At 38.7% G+C, this 19,492-nt stretch overlaps 1 protein-coding gene across 1 annotated transcript in view; it reads left to right on the top strand.

Annotated features, from left to right (window-relative positions):
* The first annotated feature begins 2,227 nt into the window (after positions 1 to 2,227).
* Positions 2,228 to 19,492, top strand: part of SERPINB7 (serpin family B member 7) — a 55,487-nt gene continuing 38,222 nt past the window's right edge. Inside the window, exon 1 of the mRNA XM_012506250.2 lies at positions 2,228 to 2,301. The gene's annotated coding sequence lies outside the window, so the exon portion shown is untranslated. The remainder of the gene's footprint in view (positions 2,302 to 19,492) is intronic.

Here is a 19,492-nt window from a genome sequence, read left to right as displayed (position 1 = left end):
GGTGCAGAGTCCTCTGTAGCTAGGTATCCAGTTCAGTTTTAACTGTAACAACCCTGCTTTATTAACTAATTTATAACAAGCCACATTGGGAATTCATTCTTCCAAAATCTTGCCAATGATGAATTTCTTTGCACATCTGGTTTTCAAGGCCACTTTTGTCAGTCAACTACTCACTATAAAGACATGTCTTGTCATCTCAGGAAATACCTCTTCAGGGGCTTTTTGCCCTTATATCCATCTGAATTTCTAGGATCCATTGTCACTCTGCCCTCAAATCCCATCACTTTATAAGCAAAAGAGATTCCATATGAAGCTATTCTCAGTTGGTCTTGCTGCCTGCACCATCTTCCCCACATGTCCATCCTTCTGTTTTCATGTTCAGGTGTGGAGGGCAGGGCTTCCATCGCCTGCTCCCTCAAGGTCATTGCTTATTGTAATGGTGATTTGCAAGTGAACTCTGGTTATCTTTCCATGAAATTTCTGGTACTGACATTATTCCCTTATGAACAGTGATGGAAGTTGCCCTTATTACAAATTTTATGTCATTTCTAATAACATTATATCAGGAATAGGATGAGGTGGGTGAGAATTACATTTGTGTTTCCAAACCTCATCTTCCCCCCACAGTTTGAAATGGTTTTACTAGTGAATATATGAGAGTATAGTGATTCATATTTATGTCTCCATACTCACGAGGCCATGACTGTATTCAATATCAACGTTAAAATGGCAATATTTTAATAAGATAGATAAAATTTGTATTTTCCATACAGATGATGGAGCAGTGAAAAAAATTAAAGGTCTTTTTCTGAAAGGTAATGCAGGAACTGTTAAGGTGTTTACAATGGATATTTATCATCATGACCAACCCAAAATAGTACCTAAAATGCAATTAATTAAGCACCTACTTCTCAAGTGCTTACCAGGTTTCTTGTAGTATGTTTAACACAATGTAGATTTTAAAACAGCATGGCTTGGTTTCTGTGTTTAGGAAAAGATTTTGTACTAAATGACTTTTAAGTGACATAAGTAGTGACTTATGAGTGACAATCTGAAATTATACAGCAGTGGAAATATTTAGTAAAATCGTATGATAAAAGAATATTATTAAGAAATAAAGAACTCAATATAGGCTCATAATAATATGGAAGATGATGGAAATGGTGGAACTTTGGGTGGCCTTGAGTAATAGGCAATATATGGATAGGTGGAGTACTCATACATCCTGGATTTTCCTGTCTCAACCTATTATTATAATAATAGCTACATTTATCAAGTGCTTACTATGTCCTAAGTACTTTTCATGTTACCTGTAATCCTCTTAACCATGACGTTATGAAAAATTTCCCCATTTTTCAAACAAGTGAAGCAAGATACAGACAGGTTGAAGAGCCTCTTGAAGGTCACATGGGTCCAAGATGGGGAGCTGGAATTGGAACCCAGGTTTGCATGGCTCTAAGCCTTAGCTGTGACACTCCACCTTATGTATTTTGCATCCAAGGGCACACTTTCTGGAAGGTATATCTTGGGTCTGTCTCAGAATATCTGGTCTCTGCTGTGTATGTGGGCTGTCAGTGTTTCTCAAGAGCTGTACATTGCCACTTGATATTGGTAAAAACCATCTGTATGTTGCAAACTTATCATGAGATCTGTGACTTGAGACACCTCATCTTTCAGGGAGACCGTTTGAACCCTAGTCAATGACTGCTATGGCAATAGATAAAACCCAGCATCTAACCTTGGTCCTGGGTGGAGGATTGGATTGTCCAAAGTCTGTTCTCCTGGCTGTGGCTCCCTCCTGTGTCCTTCCCTGGTTCTAACCTGCTGGCTCTGATTCCTGACTCTAAGGCTACAACTTGCCCTATGTCCAGGCACACACAGTTGGAAAGAGAATGTGAAAGGACAATCTTTAGAATGTTTGCTTCTCTGGTTTGTTGGTCAATGGAAGGATGAGCAACACAACACCATGGGGCACTCCTCTGTGCTTCCTGCAGAGTCGGGAGATGCTGAGTGCCTTTCTGGGCTGGACAGAAAAGCCCCTGTGGCGTCCCTTCCTGATGTTCCCTCCATGATTTTCCTCTTTGTGCAGTCTGGGATGAAGGAGGGACTTTTCATTCAGTGCTGTCACCAGTGCTGCTGCTGTCATTCACCTCTCCCTTGGGAGTTGAGCCAAAGGGAAGTCTTGGGAATTTTCCCTGAACCTTGGTATAGGTGTGCTGGGAGGAGAGAGAAGTCTTAGGAGGTAGGAGGCAGGAGGAACTGAAGCCCAGCTGTGAAGGCCACAGACTGCAGTGAGAGGAGGTGAGTGGCATTCTTACTTATGCTGGGTTATTCTAGGCTTCTGAGTATGCTTAGATTCCCTAAGATGGATGGACAGCCCCTAGTGCCTGAGGTGCTGCATGCCCTGAGCATTTACCTGCTGTCAAAGTAACAGCTTTACCTCTGGCATCTGGGGTTCTGGCAGACACATACCCCTTTCCAGGGTAACCACAGCCAATCTCTGTTCTCCATATGGTTGTTGTAGACTAATATTGGGGATTGGAATGACAATTGACGGCAGCATCTATAACGTTGGCCAACATATTTAATAGAGAAAATTCAGCTTTATTTCTTACCTTATGAAAAAAAATGCCTACCGACTGCTGAATAGACCCCTAAGCTTATAAAAGATAGCTCACACACCAACTGTATCTACGACCTGTGTCTGGGCTTTCTATCTCTGGTGTCACAGGCCTACTGATTAAATATATGTGAGTGAATGAATTGGTATTTATAAGCCAGTTTTACTTTTTTATTAAGCAAATGATCCAGAACCCAGGTGACAAGTTACATGCCAACTCCCAGGTCGATCACAATACAACCATGATGAGAATTCCCTAAAAGGTCTGCGATGTGTTGGACATTCCTTGTTGATTATATTTTTATCAATGATATTTGGCAACTTTAGCAACAATTTTGAGAGGTTTGAGGCTTCAAAAAATTTTTTTTAGTAATATGAGGCACTTTTGAGTACTTGATAGAATGATTCAGAACCGGAGGTTCTCCAACAAATCCCAAACTATGTATAGCTGATCTTTAGAATATCTCCATCTTATAATTGCCTTCTACAATGACTTACAACCTTGACATCTCTGCTAATATTTTTGCCCTCAATATAAACAAACTAGAGTGTGGGCTGCTCATGGGAGGGGAAAGGATTCTAAAATCTGTGGCTGATGGAACAGGAATCGTAACAGCAGGACATCTTGTATTTAATCATAGTTGTATCTGGAAGATTTTCATCCAAAGTCTTTGGCAGGGTTTTTAATGCTAATATATAAGCATAGTAGTTTATTTACGTTAATAAATAAAATCGCATTGATTTCTTGACAGAATTTAAATAAATCGATTCTGGAAGATTTTTTAAAGAGTTATAAAGTCTACCATTTGTCTGAAATGTGGTTTAGAGATTGATAGAGGATAGAATTAGGAAGAAATAAATTTCACTCCAAGGGAATATGTAGTTTCATTTACATTGACTGAATGAAGGCTGGGTTCGGGTTTGTTACAAATGAAAACAGATTGTCTTCGTTCTTGGAGAACTAATCAGATTGTTTTCCTGTCTGAACTTGGTCTCGTTGCCATAGGTAATGCTGAGGAGAACACCGGTAAAGAGATAATCATAAGAGGCGTTTAGTAGGTACGAGCCCTGTAGTCTAAGGATGTTCCCTGGAGGAGCAAAGACACTGGTCAGAGGTAACACTAGTCATTAGGGTGGTCCCGAGAGAGACTCAAGTTAGGAGGGCGGGCAGGACACGCAGGTATCAGTCCCTCCCTTGGAGCCCCGCCCTCCACCCAGCAGACCTCCCTAGTCTCTCTCCTTCCCTCTGCCAGATGGAGTTTCAGCATCATTTCCACTCCGAAGCTATCCGTATCTCCTCCATCTCTTCAAGCACTTTACAAATACTTCCACCATCACTGTTTTCACACCGTAGTCTGATTTTCAAATTTATTTCTAGATCACGGACTTTGAAGGAAAAGGCAGGGAAAATGTCCTAACAATTTTCTAGTGCCCAGCATTGTTTAAACTGAAGTCTTAAGTTGAGGTGGTGTTTCAGGCTATAGTTAGAGGTCTTTACTTTTTTTTCTTCTATTTCTTCTGAAATAGATGAAAAATCCATTTTTCATGGATTCTTTTCATTTCATGTCCTCCTTGTTTTCAATTTTTCTTTATGAGAAGTCAAGAGCAATTTTTGGATTGCAGGAGGCATGAATAGGGACAAAAATTAAAGACAAACATGAAAATGAGCTTAGTTTCTTTCTACTGGCCTTCTTTTTTCGTAACTAGCTTGTTTCAGTAGCAGACACTGAAGTTTGAAGTTTAGCTGAGCAAAATTCGCTTGAAAAAGTATCGTTTTAAAAGATGAATTAGTGAGGCAAGCTATGCTTAACAGATCTGCAATCTGAAGAATGTTTTAAGTCCCTATTTAGGCCAGGTTCAGTGACTCATTCCTGTAACCACAGCACTTTGGGAGACTGAGGTGGGAGGATTACTTGAGCCCAGGAATTGGAGACCAGCCTGGACAACATAGCAAGACTCTGTCTCTACAAAAAATTTAAAAAATTAGCTGGATATAGTGGTGTATACTTGTAGTCCCAGCTGCTTGGAAGGCTGAGGTGTGAGAATTGTTTGAACCCAGGAGTTTGAGGCAGCAATGAGCTACGATGATGCCACTGCACCCCAGCCTAGGTAACAAAGCAAGACCCTGTCTCTAAAACAAAAACTTCTATTCAACTGTTGACATTAAATGAATCATTTTGTGAATAAAAAGTATAAAGTTCTTATATAAGGTCATTACAGTGAGTCAAGAGCAGTGGAAACAAATAGTAACAATGTTCATTGATATATAAATATATATATATACATCACTTACAGCATAATACAATATAATATAAATATTATATATAGGGTTTACACACACACACACTCATATATGTAATATATTTAGTGTTTACATATGAACTTTTGAGGTTTAAAAGTAGGTGCTTTTCCTCAATGTACACAGGTATTAACTAACAAGAACATGCCTTAGCAGATACAAAGCCAAGGCCAGAAATGTTTTCTTCCACATGTTTTTACCTGTTTCAATCTCAAATTGTAAACTCTACCATGTACCAGATACCAGAAAATCATTAGACTGTGTGGGTGTGTAAAATGTTTGGGCAAACTGGAATGGATTTTCCTGGATATCACAGAGTAACTTGTCTTTCTGTCCATGGAACATGGAATACCAGTTTGTGAGTGGTTTAGTTCCAGACTCATGTGCAGGATTCAGCAGAGGGATCAAGTGAGGACACAGCAAGGCATCAGAAAGCCCAAACCAGTCTCTTATTAAAGGTCCTTTAAAGCCACACAGCCATTCAGTCTTATCCAACAGAGTGGGCCCAGGTCTCCACTCCATCCTGGTAGAGATCAGGGTGGAGGATAGGTGGAGATTCCCACCTTCATGCTCGGCATTATTTGAGAAGAAGATTCTGTGAGATTAGAGTGCATTAATAAGCATCTGGATCATCTAGGGTGGGAAAGCTTGGCACTTTATTTTCCTCCCATATTTCTGTCCTGCATTTTGGGTTTTGCCAGTTGTTTCCAGGGTCTTGGGGTAGCTTGTGTGTGTGTGTGTGTGTGTGTGTGTGTGTGTGTGTGTTCTGTGAATAGAAATGAAGAAACTTATAAAGACTCTCATTTCTTTGTAGTTGGCAATAAAGTGAATTAAAAGCCTTCCTTCATTCAAATTCTATACCTTTTCCTATTTCAGTTGCTATCACCATTTTTGAAAGTTTCTATTCCATGTTAAGAGTTAGTAGTATATGAATGTCTTCTTTTGAGAAGTATCTGTTCATATGCTTTGCCCACTTTTTATTAGAGTTGTTTGTTTTTTTTCTTGTAAATTTGTTAAAGTTCCTTGTGGTTTCTGGATATGAGAACTTTGTAAGATGGATAGATTGCAAAAATTTTCTCTCACTCTGAGTTTCACATTCTTTGTCTAAGAAATTCAATCAGCCACAAAATGAAAATTTAGCTCAGGTTTTCTGATTCTTGTAAAGCCAAAAAATGGTGTGCAAATCCTCTCTCATCCATTACAACATGTATAGCCCTCAAAAAGCAATTGAATAGCTTGAAATCTCAATTCTCAGCTGCAAAATGGGAATCAAAAACTAAGTAGTACTAATAATATAAATGCTTGTGAAAGTCAAGAGAGATGCTAATTTGCTATTATCTGTTGCTGGATTTAACTGGTGCAATAAACTTGTAAAGTCAGTTACAGATCTGTCAAGATTTAACTGTGTTGTTTGACAAGGACTTTAGGGTAGGGGTTGGCAAACTCTGGCCGTTGGTCCAAAACTGGCTGGACACCTGATTTTACAAATAAAATTTTATCGAAACACAGCCATGTCTATTTGCTTACATATTTCCTATGTCTGCTTTAATGTCATTACTGAAAAATTGAGTTGTGATGGATGAATATATGGCCCACAAAGCCAAACATATTTACTATTTGGCGTCTTGCAGAAAAAGTTGACCAATCTCTGCTCTTGGGAGTTCCTAATGAAACACATTCTGTAACCTTCTACAATGCATTGCTTAATCTTTCATTTAACTGTAAGCACTAGCAGTATGCTAAACAAAATAATAGCAGAGAACCCCTTCAAGTCCAGAATCTAGTTTACCTTCCTAGGTTTTGCCAAGGGTTCCTTTCTTGATTGCCTATGAATCCCTAATCTGCTCCCTCAAGTACAAATAGCTTCATCAGGAGGATTAGAAGGGTGTGTTGTCCTTCTATTTTAATAAGCATTTCTTCATACTTTGTGTTACTGTCACATTGCCACATTCTCATGGTGCTTAGCTTCTCTGTATCTCTCTGTCTCTCTCTCTCTATAGCTCCTGCTCTCCCTCTTTTTCTCTCTAAAGTACATGCATGCATGCACAAACACACATACTGTATCATTGTCATTACCAACTTTGGCCTATATAGCAGATAACAAAGGCATGATCAATGTGATCTTAAAATGTTCAAAGATATAAACCCCCAGAAATTTTTAGTAGCATTGTTACCATGACTTATCCCAATAACCAACTATGCCCAGAAGCAGACATCACCAACAGCAATGGAACAAATATCTTTTTCCTCAGATACTTGTTCACTTTCTGCCTGATAGGACTTCAATTTTATAGTGACCACATTTTTTACTGTCTAGAAAAGATCATATAATATAAAGTGAAGCAAAAATTCGTGAACCCTTTTCTTAAAGATGCTCTCTGATTCACTGAAGCACTGGGAAATCTACCCATGTGTAGAAACTGGTTCTAAATAAGAATAATGTGTCTGTTACCAGCTGGTCTCAAATCCTCTGTATCTGGCCCCTGGAGAGGTAGCAGTAGACTGTAGAAAGATATTTCAGGGATATTTCTTATAATAAGAAAAGAATTCTTTAGGGCATGCTCCCTCCAAAGGCCAGAAGGTCATATTATCTGGGTCTCTGCTATAAAGCTTAAAAAGGAAATCCTCATGACAGTCTTGGTGATAGCATGTGATGGTCCCACCTCCTTCTAGCCCTCTACCCTCTCACCAAGAAGAATGAACACTGTGAGGGTTATACTCTTTGCTTTGGCAGAAAGCCCAACTCACCACAGGCATCCTCACAGAGTCCAAGTGTACCAAAGTGTGAAGAGCAAGAACTGTGCTGAGTGGTGGGGTCCAAGAGTTTTCATATTAAGCCTTAAATATTTAAGAAGAATTTTAAAGGGATGTCAAGCCTTGAGTGGAATCATCACTAAATGTGGACCCACTTCTTGGTGAGTGGCTGTCAAGTAACTTTGATAATGACCCCCTAATAACTTTCTACTTGATCATATGCGTGGGTGCATATATACAAAACAATATTTGCTCCTGCTATGAGTATGCTTCATGATCTATCCTATTCTATTCTACTCTTCTGATCTATCCTATCCTATCTTATATTTTAATGCATCTCATTTTTGTTTTTTAAAGCTGGTGTTTAACTACTAAATGTATTGTGTTTTTCCAAGTGATTTGTAATCTGAATTTAAAAAAAACAGTGAGTAGGCAAGGGTCAGTAATGCCATTACCTGGAGCATTGTTGTTTAAAGAATTAAAATTGTTTAAAAATTTTCCAATTAAAATTGACAATTGGAAAACAATGTCTATTTTTCTTCACAGAAGAACATGACAAAGGAGCTTAACTGAGAGCACACAGGCCTCTCTGGGCATATGTAGTTTTTTTCCTTCCAAAACCAATTTTTAAGAATCCTTCTTTTCTTTTTTATTGTAGTACCAGGCTTTCCTCTTCCATTATTCTTTTTTTCTTTCTATTTGTTTTCTCCCTCTCTGCCTTTTACCAGTAGCTCACCGGGTAACTGAAAGGCCTCCCATATTCTCTCCTACCTCTGAACTGGGGTTTGGCTGTGTCCCCACCCAAACTCTCACCTTGAATTGTATCTCCCAGAATTCCCACATGTTGTGGAAGGACCCAGGGGGAGGTAATTGAATCAAGGTGGTTGGTCTTTCCCATGCTATTCTTGTCATACTGAGTAAGTCTCACGAGATCTGATGGGTTTATCAGGGGTTTCCACTCTTGCTTCTTCCTCATTTTCTCTTGTCACCACCATGTAAGAAGTGCCTCTCACCTCCCGCCATGATTCTGAGGCCTCCACAGCCATGTGGAACTGTAAGTCCAATGAAACCTCTTTTTCTTCCCGGTCTCAGGTATGCTTTTATCAGCAGCATAAAAACAGACTAATACAGTAAATTGGTACCAGGAGTGGGGTATTGCTGGAAAGATACCCAAAAATGTGGAAGTGACTTTGGAACTGGGTAACAGGCAGAGGTTGGAATAGTTTGGAGGGCTCAGAAGACAGGAAAATGTGGGAAAATTTGGAACTTCCCAGAGACTTGATGAATGGCTTTGCCCAAAATGCTGATAGCAATATGGACAATAAAGTCCAGGCTGAGGTGGTTTCCGATGGAGATGGGGAACTTGTTGGGAACTGGAGCAAAGGTGACTCTTGTGATGTTTTAGCAAAGAGACTGGTGGCATTTTGCCCCTGCCCTAGAGATTTGTGAAACTTCGAACTTGAAAATGATAATTTAGGATATCTGGTGGAAGAAATTTCTAAGGAGCAAAGCATTTGAGAGGTGACTTGGGTATTGTTAAAGGCATTCAGTTTTATAAGGGAAGCAGAGCATAAAAGTTTGGAAAATTTGCAACCTGACTATGTGATAGAAAAGAAAAACCCATTTTCTGGGGAGAAATTCAAGCTGGCTGCAGAAATTTGCATAAGTAGCAAGAAGCCTAATGTTAATCCCCAAGATCATAGGGAAAATGTCTCCAGGCCATGTCAGAGACCTTCATGGAGGCCCCTCCCATGGCAGGCCTGGAGACCCAGGAGGAAAAAGTGGTTTTGTGGGCTGGGCCCAGAGTCCTTGTGCTCTGTGCAGCCTAGGGACTTGGTGCCCTCTGTCCCAGCTGCTCCAGCAGTGGCTGAAAAGGGCCAACATACAGCTCGGGCTGTGGCTTCAGAGGGTGGAAGACCCAAGCCTTGGCAGCTTCCATGTGGTGTTGAGCCTGCAGGTTCACAGAAGTCAAGAATTGAGTTTTGGGAACCTCTGCCTAGATTTCAGAAGATGTATAGAAATTCCTGGATGCCCAGGCAAAAGTTTACTGTAGGAGTGGTCCTCTCAGGGAGAACCTTTGCTAGGGCAGTTCAGAAGGAAAATGTGGGGTTGGAGCCCCCACACAGAGTCCCTACTGGGGCACTGCCTAGTGGGGCTGTAAGAAGAGGGCCACTGTCCTCCAGACCCGAGAATGGCAGATCCACGGACAGCTTGTATTTGCACCTGAAAAGCCACGGACACTCAACACCAGGCCATAAAAGCAGCTGGGAGGCAGGCTGTACCCTGCAAAGCCACAGGGGCAGAGCTGTCCAAGACCATGGAAACGCACCTCTTGCATCAGCATGACCTGGATGTGAGACCTGGAGTCAAAGGAGATTATTTTGGAGTTTTAAAATTTGACTGCCCTGCTGGATTTCAAACTTGCATGGGCCCTGTAATCCCTTTGTTTTGTCCAATTTGTCCCATTTGGAATGGCTGTATTTACCCAATTCCTGTGCCACCATTGTATCTAGGAAGTAACTAACTTGCTTTTGATTTTACAGGCTCATAGACAGAAGGGACTTGCCTTGTCTCAGGTGAGACTTTGGACTGTGAACTTTTGGGTTAACGCTGAAATGAGTTAAGACTTTGGGGGACTGTTGGGAAGGCATGATTGGTTTTAAAATGTAAGGACATGAGATTTGGAGGGGTCAGGGGCTGAAAGATATGGTTTGGCTGTGTCCCCATCCAAATCTCAACTCAAATTTTGTCTCCCAGAATTCACAACATGGGACCCAGGGAGAGGTAATTGAATCATGGAGGCCAGTCTTTCCTGTGCTGTTCTCATGATAGTGAATAAGTCTCACAAGATCTGATGGATTTATCAGGGGTTTCCGCTTTTGCTTCTTCCTTATTTTCTCTGGCTTCCACCATGTAAGAAGTGCCTTTCACCTCCTGCCATGATTATGAGGCCTCCCCAGCTATGTGGAACTGTAAGTTCAATTAAACCTTTTTCTCTTTTTCTTCCCAATCTCGGGTATGTCTTTATCAGCCATGCAAAAACAGACTAATACACCTGGCGTGTCCCGCTGGGGCCACTTCTGTGTCTCCTAGGCCTGACCCAATCCAACTTACCTTTCAGGTCTACATTTCTGTAGAAAACAGTTCCTAATTCTTCTAGGACTCAGTGACGTCTATTTCCAGGTTGTCCAAACAGCATCACTTATGGTACTTTTCATGCCACCTCGTAATTGCTTGTGGGTTGTTTCCCTTAGTGGACTGTGGGCCCATGGAGGGCAAGAACTGGGTCTTCTGCTCCACAGTAACCCTGCACTGTGGTGCCAAGCCCAGCACCCACCAGGCCTGTGATCAAAATTCGTTCAGTCAGAGTGGATGAATGAATCTATTGATTGGAGGGGGAAAAGGCCACTGGATGAAGGAGTTCAATGGGCAAATTCATTAAAATTAATTCTACTACACTTATCTTCTTTGGCTTAATGTGCAGGCTTGTCTCTAAAATAAGATTGTGATATCTTTCTCTTATCTCTGGAGAGACAGTCTTTGTAGGTTGATTCAGAAATCACTTGCCCAGAACATTCCACTATTATTGAGTCTGATTTACAGATTATGTGCATTGGTATGCATATCAGGTGCTTGGAGACACTGAGGCCTCCTGGATATGCTTATGAGATGAAAGGAAATAGGAAGAGATTATATGTATTGAGGATTCTAGCTGCAGGCACAGTCAGGAGAACTGCGTGTGCCAAGGATCTGATTTGCCTAATTTCCCCCCCCATGGCATCTCTGGGGGAGTGACGAAAGCAGAAAACTAACAAGAGTTAGAAGGCCTGATCTTTGTTGACACATTTGATACTCACTTTTTCTGTGGTTTTGAGCAGTTTTTTAATCTCTGACTTTCCATGTACAAATGTTTATGAGAAGAGTCATTTAATGTGATGACATCTTTCATGAGAGTCAGCAATGCCTTCTGGATTCATTTTTATTTCTCGATCACCACTATTTGATCATAAAACAGGAGTTACATAAATATAACAAGATAATATTTTAAAGTAAACATTAAATTTAATTACCTGCATCTTCATAATATTAGCAGATAATTGTGGATTAAGACATATGTGACATTTGCCTTGAGGTTAGGTTATATTCCTATTTTTAGATTACCTCAGTAAAAGGGGGGTTTCAGCTGCTATAGTGTAGCATAAAACATATTCCTTTAACTGTGGGATTTGGGTGAATTGGGATTAGACCACAAGGTAGATGAAAATCTTGCTCTGGACTGAGATTGGGCACCACTGCTAATATCATATGAGCCTCTGCTTTTCATAATCAGAGCGTTGACATAATTTTTCTGAGTTATTACAGGAAATTGTTGAAAATTCTATATCTCTACCATGTCTTGTGCTTCAACTTTCCTGCTACTATTTTTTTAACAAGCAGAAATGGTATGCTAACAAATGGAAACAACTAATACATCGTCCAGAAAGTAATTTAGTCACTAGAATAAACTGTTCTTAGAATTTCTGCTATTACTATATAAGTATTTAATAATTTTCAATCTAAAATGGTTTTATGTTGGAGCTGGTTTAAATATTGTAATATTTAAGAAATTGGTAAGTAATCCACCTTTCATTTATGAGACAATCTAAAAATAGTTTTTTCTTCTTTTAAAATAATTCTGATGAAGTCACAGCCAGAAGCTAAATTTGGTAGTGGTCAAATTCATCACGTGCTGCCTAAAGGATGATACTAATCCAAAAATTAAGTATCTGATGTTAAAGTGTTATGGAAATATGAAGCACTTACAAAGAGTACCTTAAATAATAAAGAGTCAGAGAAGGAAGTTAAGGGCTAAAGAATGAGTTTCAGCTTTCACTGATGCCTTTGACTTGGGTTTAATGAGGCAGAAATTATTGGCCATTGGGTAAAGAATATTGCAGCTACTTTTCTTTATTAAAGATCATGTCCTGTGAACATGCACTAATTACTTTACTAAATCAAGGAAATTTCTAATGTCTTAAATCCTAACATTTCACCATGCTATTCTTTGAGAATTCCATGACTTGGGAATGCATTTCAGGCCAATGGACCCAGAAAAGAACAAGTTTGACCTGTGTAACTAAATGGGTCACTGTAGAGAATTGCATTACAATACAATTGTATAGTATTTCCCAAGTTATGAAAACAGAAACTCTGCATGCCATTTCTATGGTATGAGCTAAATTAGAGGCAGGCCCTAGAGTGAAGCTTACTCAACCTTCAGGGAAAAGAAACAAATTTTCCCAAGAGTTGAATTCTTGTAAGTGGTTATTAACCTGAGAGGTTTGGGTGAATTTTTCTCAATAACTTACAGCCATGGTTCCTAATATCTCGGGTAGAATAATGTGAGGGCAGTGGGATTTGGTTTGCTAAACTAAGAAGGTGTTACGACTCAACTGTTCTGTGGGCCTTAGCCCAATTACTGTGTCTGGGGATTTCAAAAACAAATTGTTTTCTGACTAATTCATATTCAAATAAACATATGAGTGACAAAGTGGTTTGGCCTTTTCTTGAAGGAACCCAGGTTTCTGCTTATTTGAGCACTGACTGTCCCTATCCATGTGGCTGCTGAGTGGAGAGTCAAGAGGAAACTTCTCACTCATCTCTCGGGAGGGGCTGTTCCCAAGCACCAAGGCTATTCTTAAGTAACATGTGACTCAATGTGTTTTTAAAATCATAGAAATTAATAATTCCACTATACTCTCTAGTCAGATATTTCTCTCTAAAAATAAACACTGAAATATACTCTTATTAAACAATTTTAAGTGGCAAAAAAATGCAAAGATGAATGGAGCAGAGTGTAGCTCGGAAGTAGACTGTAAGATAGTTAAAACAGCTTGCGATGCATGGGTATCACACATCTTTTGGGAAAAGAGAGCTTAAAGAAATAATAGTGGTATATTTGATTAACCACTATTATTATTATTACATATGTATATCATCACCTCATATCTAAAAATTACAGAAGGCAAGAAAATAAAACAAAATAAACTACCAGAAGAGGTGAGTAATTAGGCATTGGATCACAGAGTAGGAAGGGAGTTTCTAAACATAAATCACAGAAAAAATGATATATTTTTCACTATGTAAACATATAAATTACATCTATGTAAAAATTATCAACAGAAATTTAAAAGGCCATCAACAAATTGCAGAATTTATTTATGACAAATAAAATCTTGTGAGCTCTCTGTGATTCGTTTTTTCCTTCATAGTCGCCTCCCACAACCGTAGATTCAACTATGTGTGAATAGCCAACAAGCACCTCAAACTTAAGTCCCCAAATCTGATTCTCTGCAATATTCCACATCTTAGAAAAATGTTACAAACTCTTGTTCAATTACCAAAGCCATAAGTCCAGATGTTATCTTTTTTTTTTCATTTTCTTCCCTTTCCTTATAAAATCCATCAGTGTAGTCAGTGTAGCCTGAAGATTCTACCTCCTACATATATCTGGAGTACAGTTTCTCCACCTCTGATGGCACTCCCTGGTCCACATCACTATTATTTCTGGCCTGGTCTGTTCAAATAACCTGTCTCTTGTTTGTTTTGTTTCCACTCTTGTCTATCTCTGATTTGTTTTCTAGAGCAGCTAGAGTGTTATTTTTTAAAAAAGTAAGATAAGAATAAGCCATCTCTTGCTTAAAATCTTTCACTAGCTTCCCTTCCCATTTAGGATAAAATTCAAATTCTTTCTGACGGCCTATAGCCTCTACACAGTCCCTGGTTTTCCTCATCCTATGCCACTCTTTTTGCTGTTCTTTCTTTCTAGAATGCTCTCTCCCTTCCTCTCCTGCTTATACACTGCAGCTGCATTCTTATATTTTAGATCCTGACTTAGATTTATTTCCTTAGAAATGCCTCCATTGACATTACAATCTAAATAAGTGATTCCCATCCCATTATTCTCTTTCTAGAAACCGATTTTTTTCCTTCATAGCACTTATTATTTATAGCGTGTGTTTAGTGTGTTAGGATTAATTTGACAGGTTTCAAATAGCTGAAAAACAGCATTTTCTCATGTAATTAGAAGTTCAGAGTTAGGTAAGTGGTTGCTGGTCTTGCCGTTAGTGGCTCAAGGCTATCAGGACAGATGTCTCTGTAATTCCTTTGTTCTTTCCTTCAGTGTTGCTGCCCCCAATCACAGGGATGTTGCTCTGCCTCCTGCATCCTACATTCCATGGAAGGGCAGTGAAGAGCATAGGATAAAATGGGCACCTAACAACTGTGTAACTCCTCTCTTGGAAAAGTTTCCTGGAAGCCTTAGACAGAAGCTTCTACTTGCATGACTATTGGTCAGAATCTAGACACATGTTCCTCCCCATCTGCAAGGGAGGAGGGAATTTTTTGTTTGTTTTTAAACTGGGCACAATGGCTTCTCCCATTTCCCATTAGTTTTCTTTCAACTAAACAAAATTTAGTTTCCTTTAAAAGAAAAAGAGGGAGAATGAATATTGGGTATTAACATTCTTGGCTACAGTGTGTATGTTTGTTTACCAAATTCCTGTTTTTCCTAACTTTTAAAAGAAGGAATCATGTTTTATTTTTCCCAGAAATGTATATACCCATGGCTTACATTTGGGTAAGCATTCAATAAATTGTTGAACAAATAAAACTTACTGAGAATCATGGCATAGCACTTCCTGAACTTTCCAGTTCAGGGATGCTATGTTGAGGTGGTCTAGTTTGCACTGAAGGCTAAACTTTTGCTCATGCCCTTGGGGATCATTTTGCAGGAATGTTCTTCTGAAATTATCTTTATCTTTCTCCTTCACCATTTATTAGTCTTCCACTAGATGATTCCCAAAGCAAACAAGATGACTCATTATCTCCCAACTTAAAAAGATATATCTATATGCTGATTGCTACCTTCCCAACCCAGCCCCAACCTCTTTCCTGAACTGGATAAAACCATCTGTCTGACATTACCAGCTAAAGGCTGCTCAAACACAACATTATCAAAACAACTTTCAATTCCCTCTAGTCATCTGCATTTTGGTAAAAAGCAAAGCATCTACTTAGTTATATAAACCAAAGAATCTTGAAGTGATTCTTTTTTCTACTTCTTTCATTACCTTCTACATCCAATCAGCAAGTTCTGCTAAACACACTTTCAACTTTGCATAAATCCATTACTTTTCTCTATCTCCACTGCTACATCTCTGTTCACAGCATGGTTAGCCTTCTCCTGTCCTGTGCTGAATAAGAGTAGAGGCTGTCATTCCAGGCCACTCTTGCTGGATAACCACGGACCTACACAGGTCCAGTTGGGGACTGTGATGTGAAAGAATAGAGGCAATGGAGAAAAAAAATATATGCAGAGATTTCCCCCACATTCACTGAACTTTTTTTTTTTTTTTTTTTGAGACAGAGTCTCGCTCTGTCCCCCAGGCTGGAGTGCAATGGCGGGATCTCTGCTCACTGCAAGCTCCGCCTCTTGGGTTCACGCCATTCTCCTGCCTCAGCCTCCCAAGTATCTGGGACTACAGGCGCCCACCACAACACCCGGCTTATTTTTTGTATATTTAGTAGAGACGAGGTTTCACCGTGTTAGCCAGGATGGTCTCGATCTCCTGACCTCGTGATCCACCCGCCTCGGCCTCCCAAAGTGCTAGGATTACAGGCTTGAGCCACCATGCCCGGCCCCATCGAACTTTTTAGAGCTCTCTTTTCTGCTACTCAAGCCAGAACCAGAGGGCTTCTCTTGGATTTCACTCTGTCTGCTTCACAATACTCAATTCAGAGTTCTAGGGTGGGCTGAGTTAAATAAATAAATGTATTTATTCAGGATGGGAATAATAGAGGGGAAAAAACTTAAACCCACTATTATCTTGTTTCTATTTTGAATTCTGTTCTTCCCATATCAGTCTGTTGATATTTACTTTTTAGAGTTTTCAAATATCCATCTACATATTCTGTCCAGGTCTCATAGTTGAGTCCGTGGGAAATAAAAGAAAGACTGTTTCCTCCCTCACCTTTTCCTTGGAGAGTTAATGGATTATACTAACAGGCTTTCTAATATTGAACCAGCCTTGCATTACTAACATAAATCCTTCTTGGTTGTGATGTATTATAATTTTTATATATTGCTTAGTTTGATTTACTAATATTTTATTGAGGATTTTTCCTTTATATTCATCAGGGATATTTTTCTCTAGTTTTCATTTTGTATTCTGTCTGATTATAGTGTTAGGGTAATGCTGGCCTCATAAATGAGTTGGAAAGTGTTATTTCTCATTTTCTGGAAAAGATTGTGTAATATTGGTGTTGTCTCTTCTCTGAATATTTGGTAGAATTCTCTAAGAAAACCATCTGGGACTTGAGATTTCTATTTTTGGAAGGTTTAAAACTACACATTTAATTTTTGATAGGTATAGAACTATTCAGGTTATTTGTTTAATATTGGGTGAGTTTTGGTAGTTTGAGGTTTTCCACAGCTTTGGTCTAGCTTTTCTAAGTTGTTAAATTTATGTGCTTAAAGTTATTCCTAATGTTTAAAAAAAATTCTTTTAATATCTGTGAGGTCTGTGAAGTCTGAAGGTCTCTTTCCTTCCTGATATTGAGAATTTATATATTCTCTTTCTTTTTAGTGACAGTCTTGTTAGGGGTTAAATCTTATTGATTAATTTAGGAAATTGTCTTTTGGATTAATTGATTTTCTGTATTGTTTTTATTGATTACTGCTCTTTTCTTTATGATTTTCTTGTTTCTGTTTGTTTTTGGTTTATTTTGCTCTTGTCCTAGTTTCTTTAAGTGAAAGTACAGATTATTGGTTTGAGACTGTTCTTCATTATTTTTATTCTGTAGATCGTTCTACCCTTTTTTTCTTGCCTATCTATAGCCTTGTGCTCCAATAGTGAGAAAATTTGACTTGCACCACCTTTCATCCATTTATTTAATCATTCCATTCCACTGTACATGTATAATGATATCAGAATTATTTACCTATACTCCTGTGAGAAACACCTTTATTGACAGGACCACAGTGCTTATGTGCAGTTTCTTTTGCCTTTAGTCTTACAAACTCCACTCATTTCCAAAGTCACTTAGGTTCATGCATTTTCCCTTTCAGTGAGTTTGTTTCATATATTTGTAATATAATTAGATCTTTATGTTACATTTTGCATATCTTTCTTCCTATTAAGATTTTGAAAAGTCAGCTTTATTGAACTACAATTATGCATAATAAATTGCATCGATTTAAAATGTAATTCAATGAGCTCTGACAAATGCAAAAAAACATTGCCACACCCAGGAAACCACTGCCACCATCGATTCATAGAATGTTTCCATCACCCCCAAAACTCCCCAAGGTCCGTTTGCCATCTGTCCTCCCTCCAGCCCTGGCCCCAATCTACTACTAAGCTCTTTGTTACCATAAATCAGATTATAGTTTTGTTTTAGGGATTTTGAGATTCATCCACAGTTTTGAGTGTATCAATAATTTGCTCTTTTAAAAAAGGACTAGTATTCCATTGTTTGGATATACCACAATTTATTTTTATTTTATTTAACACCTGTTGAGGAATATTTGGTTTGTTTCAAGTTGTTAGCTATCGTGAATGAATGAAACTACTGTAACACTTATGTACAAGCACTTTTGTGCAAATAATCTTCCCTTTTCCTTGGGAAAATAACTTGGATTTACACCTCAATGACATAATGTTAGATGTTTTATTGGTGTCTCACAAGCCCTTGAAGAGAGATGAACAGAAAATTTGAAATTAAATGAAAAAGAAAAATTGATTGAAAAATTTCTGTTGATCTCTCTAAAAGTTTCTTTATTTTTTCCATCATTTTCATTAGTACATTTCGATTTTTATTACTGTATTTTTTATTCTAAAATTTCTATTTGCTATTACTATTTTCTATTTTCCCACTTATTATAAAAGTGTCTGAAACCACTTGTTAGAGCCTTTTTATAATAGCTGCTTTAAAATCCTTGTCAGATAATTCTAAAATCTGTCTCATCTTGGTGTTGACATCTGCTGATTGTCTTTTGCCATATGAATTGAGATTTTCCTGGTTTTTGGTTTGACAAGTATTTTGCATTATGTCCTGGACATTTTGAGTATTATATAATGAGACTTTGGCTCCTGTTTAAATCTACTTTTTAAACAGACAGCAATGGTTTTAATGATAATTGGTGAGTTCTGGTTTTAATGGCAATTTAATTGTCAAAATCTTTGTAGTCTTACTCTCATCTGCCCTGTTTTTGCACTACCCAGCAGTCAATCTGAAACTATATCATAATTTAGTCAACAAAGCTTTTGCTCTATTGATTCTGTTCATTTTCACAGATTAATGGAACAGTGGTGAACTCAGGACTTCATATACAAATTTAAATCATTCTTTTCTCCATCTCTCCCTTCTTTATGATTGTCCTCAAACCCTCTACCTGGGAGGGTAAGGGGTGCTACATTTTTGCTAGTGTCTACTTTCTTCAGGGTGGTAGTTGACAGGATCCCACCTCACGACTTTGTGCACACAGTGTGAGTGGAAGGGGAAGGGCTTTGTTATCTGTGTCTGCAGTCACTCACCATCAAAGGATGGAGGCAGGACACTGCTGCTTCTGCTTGTGTTTGCTTAGTGTAGAGTGGGATTGTCATTATGGTTCTACCCTACAGTTTTTACAGCAACCAGGCCAGTGGGGAGGATAGAGGGTGTTGCTTCTCTTGCGGCATCTGCTTGTAGTGCTGTGATTATCATCCAAAGGATTCTTCTTCTTCCTGGACTTCTGGTTAGAGAGATTTTATCCCTGCCCCTATCAGTATTATAGCTGC

Source organism: Nomascus leucogenys, chromosome 4, assembly GCF_006542625.1.
Source record: "Nomascus leucogenys isolate Asia chromosome 4, Asia_NLE_v1, whole genome shotgun sequence".
Lineage (NCBI taxonomy): Eukaryota > Metazoa > Chordata > Mammalia > Primates > Hylobatidae > Nomascus > Nomascus leucogenys.
The sequence above is the reverse complement of the archived record's forward strand: the minus strand, read 5'-3'. Positions and strand labels throughout refer to the sequence as shown.